Source organism: Vombatus ursinus, unplaced genomic scaffold, assembly GCF_900497805.2.
Source record: "Vombatus ursinus unplaced genomic scaffold, bare-nosed wombat genome assembly UNPS02014811.1, whole genome shotgun sequence".
NCBI lineage: Eukaryota > Metazoa > Chordata > Mammalia > Diprotodontia > Vombatidae > Vombatus > Vombatus ursinus.
Window position 1 is genome coordinate 19,935,109 of NW_020954589.1, and position 7,084 is coordinate 19,942,192.

The following is a 7,084-nucleotide window of genomic DNA, read 5'->3' on the forward strand; positions in this document are numbered from 1 at the left end:
AACTCTGTAAATTTTTTTTTAGTAATTTAATTGGGATGGTATTACATAAATAGATTAGTTAAGCAAAATTGTAATTTTTTTATTATATTGGCTCTACCTGCCCATGAACAATAAATATTGCTTCAATTACTTAGATCTAAGTTTATTTGTATAAAAAGTGTTCTGTATTTGTATTCATATAATATAGTTCCTGTATCTGTTTTGGTAAGTATACTCTCAGGTTTTTTATACTATCTAGTTATTTTAAATGGTCTAAACCAATATTGAATAATATGAATGATGTATAGTGTAGTTTCCCTATTTTTCTCTTTTAATTAAATCTATTTTAGCTTTAACTTTGTCTGAAATCATGATTGCTACCCCCAATTTTTCTTACATAATAAATTCTGCTCTTGACCTTTATTTTATGATTGTGTGTAACTCTCATTTTTATAGCATTTCCTGAAAGCAACATATTGTTGAATTCAAATTTTTAATCTGCTATCAGTTTCCATTTTGTGGGTAAATTCATCCCATACAGATTCTAAGCTATGATTACTTGTTGTATATTTTTCTCCTCCCTATTTTTCCTTACTATCCTTCTCACCCTATTCCTATCTCTCCTCACTCTTCTGCTTTACTTCTACCTGCTACATTGCCCTCCTTTTATTTAACCTACCCCCTCTAAGAATCCCTCCTTTATCCTCTCCTCCCCCACCCCCTTGTCCTCTTGTTTCTTTCTGAATTTAGAAGACTTTTATATCTATATCTATATCTATCTATCTATCTATCTATCTATCTATCTATCTATCTATCTATCTATGTTGCTCCCTCTTTATCCCTTTTCTGTTAATCTACCCAACTGTCTATACCTCCCCCATCCTGTTCCCTCATCTTCTTATTTTTTTTTTAAATTTAGAAGACTTTTATTCCCTTTTAAATGTATATGTTGTATTCTCTTTAACCCAGATCTGATGTGAGTAGGGTTCCAGCACTACCAGCCTTCCTCCCCCATCTGATTCCTCTGTATCAGTTCTTCCTCTTGCACCTCATTTGTATGAGATAATTACTCTTTTTATCTTTTCCTACACCATTTTACTTTTTAGAATCACATCATACACAGCTCTACCCCAATCTTACTTTCTAACTACCCAATTACTAATGACAATTTTAGGTGTACAGATGACATTTTCATGTATAAAAAGTAAATAATTTGTCCTTATTGAGTCCCTTGTAATTGGTCTTTGAGCTTTACCTTATATTTCTCCTGTATTTTGTATGTCAAATTTTCTATTAAATTCTGTTCTTTTTGTGACAAAATCCTAAAAGTCTGTCAATTCATTGAATATACACTTTTTTTCATTTAGGATTATACTTAACTTCATTGGGTATAATATTTTTGGTCACAATCCTAGTTCTTTTGCTATTTGATATATAGTTTTCCAAAACCTACAGTCTTTTAATGTAGGCGCTACTAGGCCTTGTGTAATTCTAATTGTGGCTCTGCCATATTTGAATTTGTTGTTGTTGTTGTTGTTGTTGTAATATTTTCTCCTTAGCCTGGGGGTTTCAGAATTTGGCTATGATATTCCTGTAGGTTTTCACCCTGGGATCTCTTTCAGGTGGTGATCAGTGGCTTTTTTCTATTTCTACTTTCCCTTCTTGTTCTAAAATTTCAGGGCAATTTTCTTTAATTATTTCTTATATTATTGTACCAAGATTCTTTTTTTGATAGCTTTCCGGTAGTACAATTATTCTTATGTTTTCTCTTCTTGATATGTTCTCTAGACCAGTTGTTTTTCTAATGAGATGTTTCACATTCTCTTCTATTTTTTTCATTCCTTATATTTTGTTTTATTATTTCTTGGTCTCTTATAACATCGTAAGCTTCCCCTTCCCCTATTCTAATTTTCAAGGAGTTGTTTTCTTCCTTAAGATTCTGGATCTCCTTTTCCAGTTGGTTAACTTTCTTTTCATAATCTTCTTGGTTTTCTTGGATTGCTTTTTTAAAAAAATTTTCCTCAATCTTTCTTATTTGATTTTTAAAGTCTTTTTTGAGTTCTTCTAAGAATTCTTTTTGAGCAGGTTACCATTTGACATTATTCTTTGGGGTAGGAGAGACTTTTTTTTTTTGCTTCAGTATCCTGCTCTGAAGATGAATCCTGGTCTTCTCTATTTCCATAGTAACTGTTCATGGTTGGGTACTTTCTCCTTTGCTTGCTCATTTTTGTTCTTTTTTTATTTTTTTTTGGCAGCTTGTTATTACAATCACTTCTAGTCCTGGGGTGTGGGGGTGATGCCTCTGGCCTCAGGTCCTTCTTATTGTTATTTTCTGAGCTTTGTGCAGGGCCCAACCTCTGCACTCCTTTACTCCTCTAAGCCACAGCTAGGGTCCCCAGCCACACTATGCTGGAAATGCTCTTACTCCCTGAGAACCCTCCAGTGGCTATGACCTTCAGTTCTCCCCTCTGGCCTGGAACTGAAACCAAGAATTCAACTCTCCTGTAAGTTCCCATAGCCAGTAGTGTGTTCTCCCCACTGTTTCTGCACTCATCGGCTGTGTGCTGGTACCTTCTCCCCTGGACCACTTCTCAGCAGCTCAGCTGGGCCTGGCATCCCTCAGCAGCAGAAGTTCATTCAATCTTCTCTGCTCAGATGTCTGACTCCCCACACTGTCTGTGAGGTGAGAATTCCTGTGGCTGAGGCTGAGGCTACTTCCCAACCCAGCTGCCCCCAGGGCTTGCTGTTTGTTGTTTCAGCGGAGATAGCCTGGAGATGTTTACGCTTCACTCAGGTCCTCCAACCCGGCATCTTTCTTCAGATCTTCTCCAGTTGTCCCAGGAAGACCACCGTTCTGCCCCAACTCTTGTTTCTTTTGCTGCTCTGCATTCACTCTGAGGTACTATTTTGTCTTGTCCGTAGAGGAAACCTGGAGAGCCAGGAATTTTCTGACCTACTCTGCCAAGTACCAAATAGTTTTGATGATTACCATTTTATAATATAATTTAAAGCCTGGAAGACCTTGCTATTTTCCCCTTTGTTTCTACTTCTCCCCACCCCTATTATCCTTGATATTCTAGTCCTTTTGTTCCTCCAAATGAATTTCATTATTATATTATCTAGATCTATCAAGTACCCACATGTCATTGGCAAATAGTGATGCTTTTGTTTCCTTTTTGCCAATGTACAAGCCTTTCATTCATTTCTCTTCTCTTATTGTTATTGCTAACATTTCTTGCATTGTATCAAAATTCCAGTGTTTTCCTATTGTAAATAATGCTATCTTTCAGATTTAAATACATACATCCATGATATATGAAAAATGCCCCTTCTATTCCTATAATTTATTATATTTTGAGTATAAATGAATATTGCATTCTGTCAATGGCTTTTTTTTACATTTAATGCTATAATATCTTTTGATGAGTTTTTGCTTTTTAATATAGCTAATTATGTGATTTGTTTTTCTAAACTTGGATCAACCTTCTGTCCTTAGTATGAGTCCAACTTGACCACAGTGAAAAATGCATTAGTATTTTTCTTAAGATTTATTTAAATTTATTTTTATCAATTTTTTAGTGATATTGGTCTATAATTTTCACATTTGCCCAAACCATATATTGAAGCATAAAAACTTAAGAACAATGTTTTTAATAGATGCTGCCATCCCAAAGAATCAAAATCTCCCAGGAGATCTCTCAGGAAACCAAAATCATAGAAGAAAAATATAAAATACACATCATCCCCATCATTCTATTTACTCTTAGAGTTGTATTTAGTATTCTTTCAGTGAGCCTATAGAGGATGAGCTTTTGCTAATTTATTATTATTATTATTTACTTTCACTCAACTATAGAAGAACTTGTTGTCTTCTCTATTTGAGCAATAGTCTATAGCTCATTGAATACAAAGTAATAATAGTAGGTCAGAACTTGTCCCAAGACCATTTCTGTCTGATCCACATTGAAAAAGGTAAGTGAGATAGCAACAATAAAAATAGTTGGACTTTATATAGCATTTCAAGATTTGCAAAGCACTTCAAATACATTATCTTCTTTGATATTCACAATCACCCTGTTAAATGGGTGCTATTGTGATTATTACTTTATAGATGTGGAAACTGGGACTGAATAAAGTAAAGTTCATGCCTAGATACTCACACACAGGGCTTTCTGACTCCAAGTTGAATGTTCTAGTTTTAATACAAGACAAATGGTAGTGGATAGAGCACCAGCCCTGGAGTCAGGAAGACCTGAGTTCAAATTCAGCCTCAGGCACACAACACTTACTAGTTGTATGACTCTGGGCAAGTCACTTAACCCCAATTGCCTCAACAAAAAAAAATTAAATTAAATTAAAAAAAAAAGACAGATGAAAGAGGGATTCCTTGTACGTGGTAAAGTCCTTCAAATGTCCCTATTTGTGGATGATCTTGTGACCATCACATCAAGTCTAGAACATAGCATGTTCTTACATGACATCCATAGTCCTTCAAAGAATTCATCCTAATTATCCTAATTAGTGTGTGTGTGTGTGTGTGTGTGTGTGTATGTGTGACAGAGAGACAGAGAGAGAGAGACATACAGAGAGAGAGAAAAAGAGAGAGAGAAGGAGAAGAAAGAGGAGGAGGACGAAGAGTTATGGGAAATACTCATTTATGAAGAATTAAAACTGAATACCACCCAAAGGGAAATGGAGAAGAACATGGTGGGTATGAGTAGGCTGCAGTATGATTATATATCTCACAGAGCCATTGTACATGACAATGTTCTTGGTCCAGAATCAAACCAGATGAAGAGTGGGTTGGATTGTTTTGGGGAAATTGCATAGTATGTCACATTGGTTGACTCTGGCCTCACTTTTTCAGGGCCAGGTGTGCTATGTTTTAACCTGTCACCACACACACACCCTGATCTCTAGTACCTTTGGGGATTGGGGAGTCTCTCTTCTCTGCTCTTGGCTCAAGCCTTCACCAAGTATGTTCCTCCCATTATAGGGGCTCAGTGACTAGCAATTCAATTCTATTGAATTACTTGCCATTAGGACTTTGAACGGGGTGGAGCCAAGATGGTGGAGGGAAAGCAGTGACTTGCTAGAGCTCTCCCCCAAAGTCCTCCAAATACCTACAAAAAATGGCTCTAAACAAATTCTAAAGTACCAGAACCCACCAAAAAAACAGAGTAAAACAAATTTCCAGCCCAAGACAACCTGGATGACTGATCAGAAAGGTATATCATGCTGGGCTGGGAGAGAAGCACAGTTTGGGGCGCGCAGGCTGCAGAGACCCTGGAGCAGGCCTCAGAGGACTGAATCGTGGGCAGCTGTGGTGGTTTCCAGACTTCTCAACCCACGAACACCAAAGACAATTTAGAAGGTCAGTGGGAAAAGTCTGTGACTGTGGTGAGAGAAGAAGCTGGATCTCAGCCATCCCGAGGCAAGTGGCTGCCTTCTGAGCTTCTGGCCCTCACACTGAGGGAGAATTGAGTGGCTGATCAGAGGGGCATTGCACGGTTCTCTTTGCCAGTGCTGAGGCAGGAATCTCTTGCTTTGCCTGTGCTTAGATCTGGGTCACAGTTCTGAGGGATGGTCCTGGGGCAAGGAGGAGTGCTGGTGTGGTACAGCCTGTCTCCACTTGTGACAGTGGAGAGGAAACACCTCGCCCCTTATCATAGCACCTTGGAAGAACTGACACTTTTCAGGTCCCTAGAAGTATCTCTGAAAACAGTTGTACAAACCCCCAAAGCTTGGGACAGTACATTCTCCACATTGGAAACAGACTCTTACCTTAACAAAGAGTTTAAAACTCAAGTAATTGGTTGGGATCATGAGCAAGCAGTACAAAAAGAGTCAGACTATATCATCTTACTTTGGTGACAAAGAAGATCAAAACATACAACCAGAAGAAGAAAACAAAGTCAAAGCTCCTACATCCAAAACTTCCAAGAAAAATATGAATCAGTCCCAGACCTTGGAAGAGCTCAAAAGGGATTTTGAGGAGCAAGTAAGAGAAGTAGAGGAAAAACTGGGAAGAGAAATGAGAGTGATGCAAGAAAATCATGAAAAACAAGTCAACAGCTTGCTAAAGAAGACCCCCCAAAATACTGAAGAAAATAACACCTTAAAAAATAGCCTAACCCAAATGGCAAAAGAGGTCCAAAAAGCCAGTGAAGAAAAGAATGCCCTAAAGAGCAAAACTGGACAAATAGAAAAGGAAGTCCAAAAGATTACTGAAGAAAATACTTCCTTAAAAATTAGAATAGAGCAATTGGAAGCTAGTGACTTTATGAGAAATCAAGACACTGTAAAACAAATCCAAAAGAATGAAAAATTAGAAAACAATATGAAATATCTCATTGGAAAAACAACTGACCTGGAAAATAGATCCAGGAGAGAGAATTTAAAAATTATTGGACTATCTGAAAGCCATGATCAAAAAAAGAGCCTAGACATCATCTTTCAAGAAATGATCAAGGAAAACTGCCCTGATATTTTATAACCAGAGGGCAAAATAGAAATCGAAAGAATCCACCGGTCTCCTCCTGAAAGAGATCCCCAAAGGAAAACTCCTAGGAATATTGTAGCCAAATTCCAGAGTTCCCAGGTCAAGGAGAAAATATATCAAGCAGCCAGAAAGAAACAATTCAAGTATTGTGGAAGTACAATCAGCATAACACAAGATTTAGCTGCTTCTACATTAAGGGACCACAGGGCATGGAATATAATATTCCAGAGGGCAAAGGAGATAGGATTACAACCAAGAATCACCTACGCAGCAAAACTGAGTATAATTCTTCAGGGGAAAAAATGGGTATTCAGTGAAATAGAGGACTTTCAAGCATTCTTGATGAAAAGACCAGAGCTGAATAGAAAATTTGACTTTCCAATACAAGACTCAAGTGGAACATGAAGAGGTAAACAGGAAAGAGAAATCATAAGAGACTTATTACGGCTGAACTGTTTACATTCCTGCATGGAAAGATGATATTTGTAACTCATGAGACTTTTGTCAGCATTAGCGTAGTTGGAGGGAAAAAATTATAAGTATATATAGATAGATAGATAGATAGATAGATAGATAGATAGATAGATAGATAGATAGATAGAT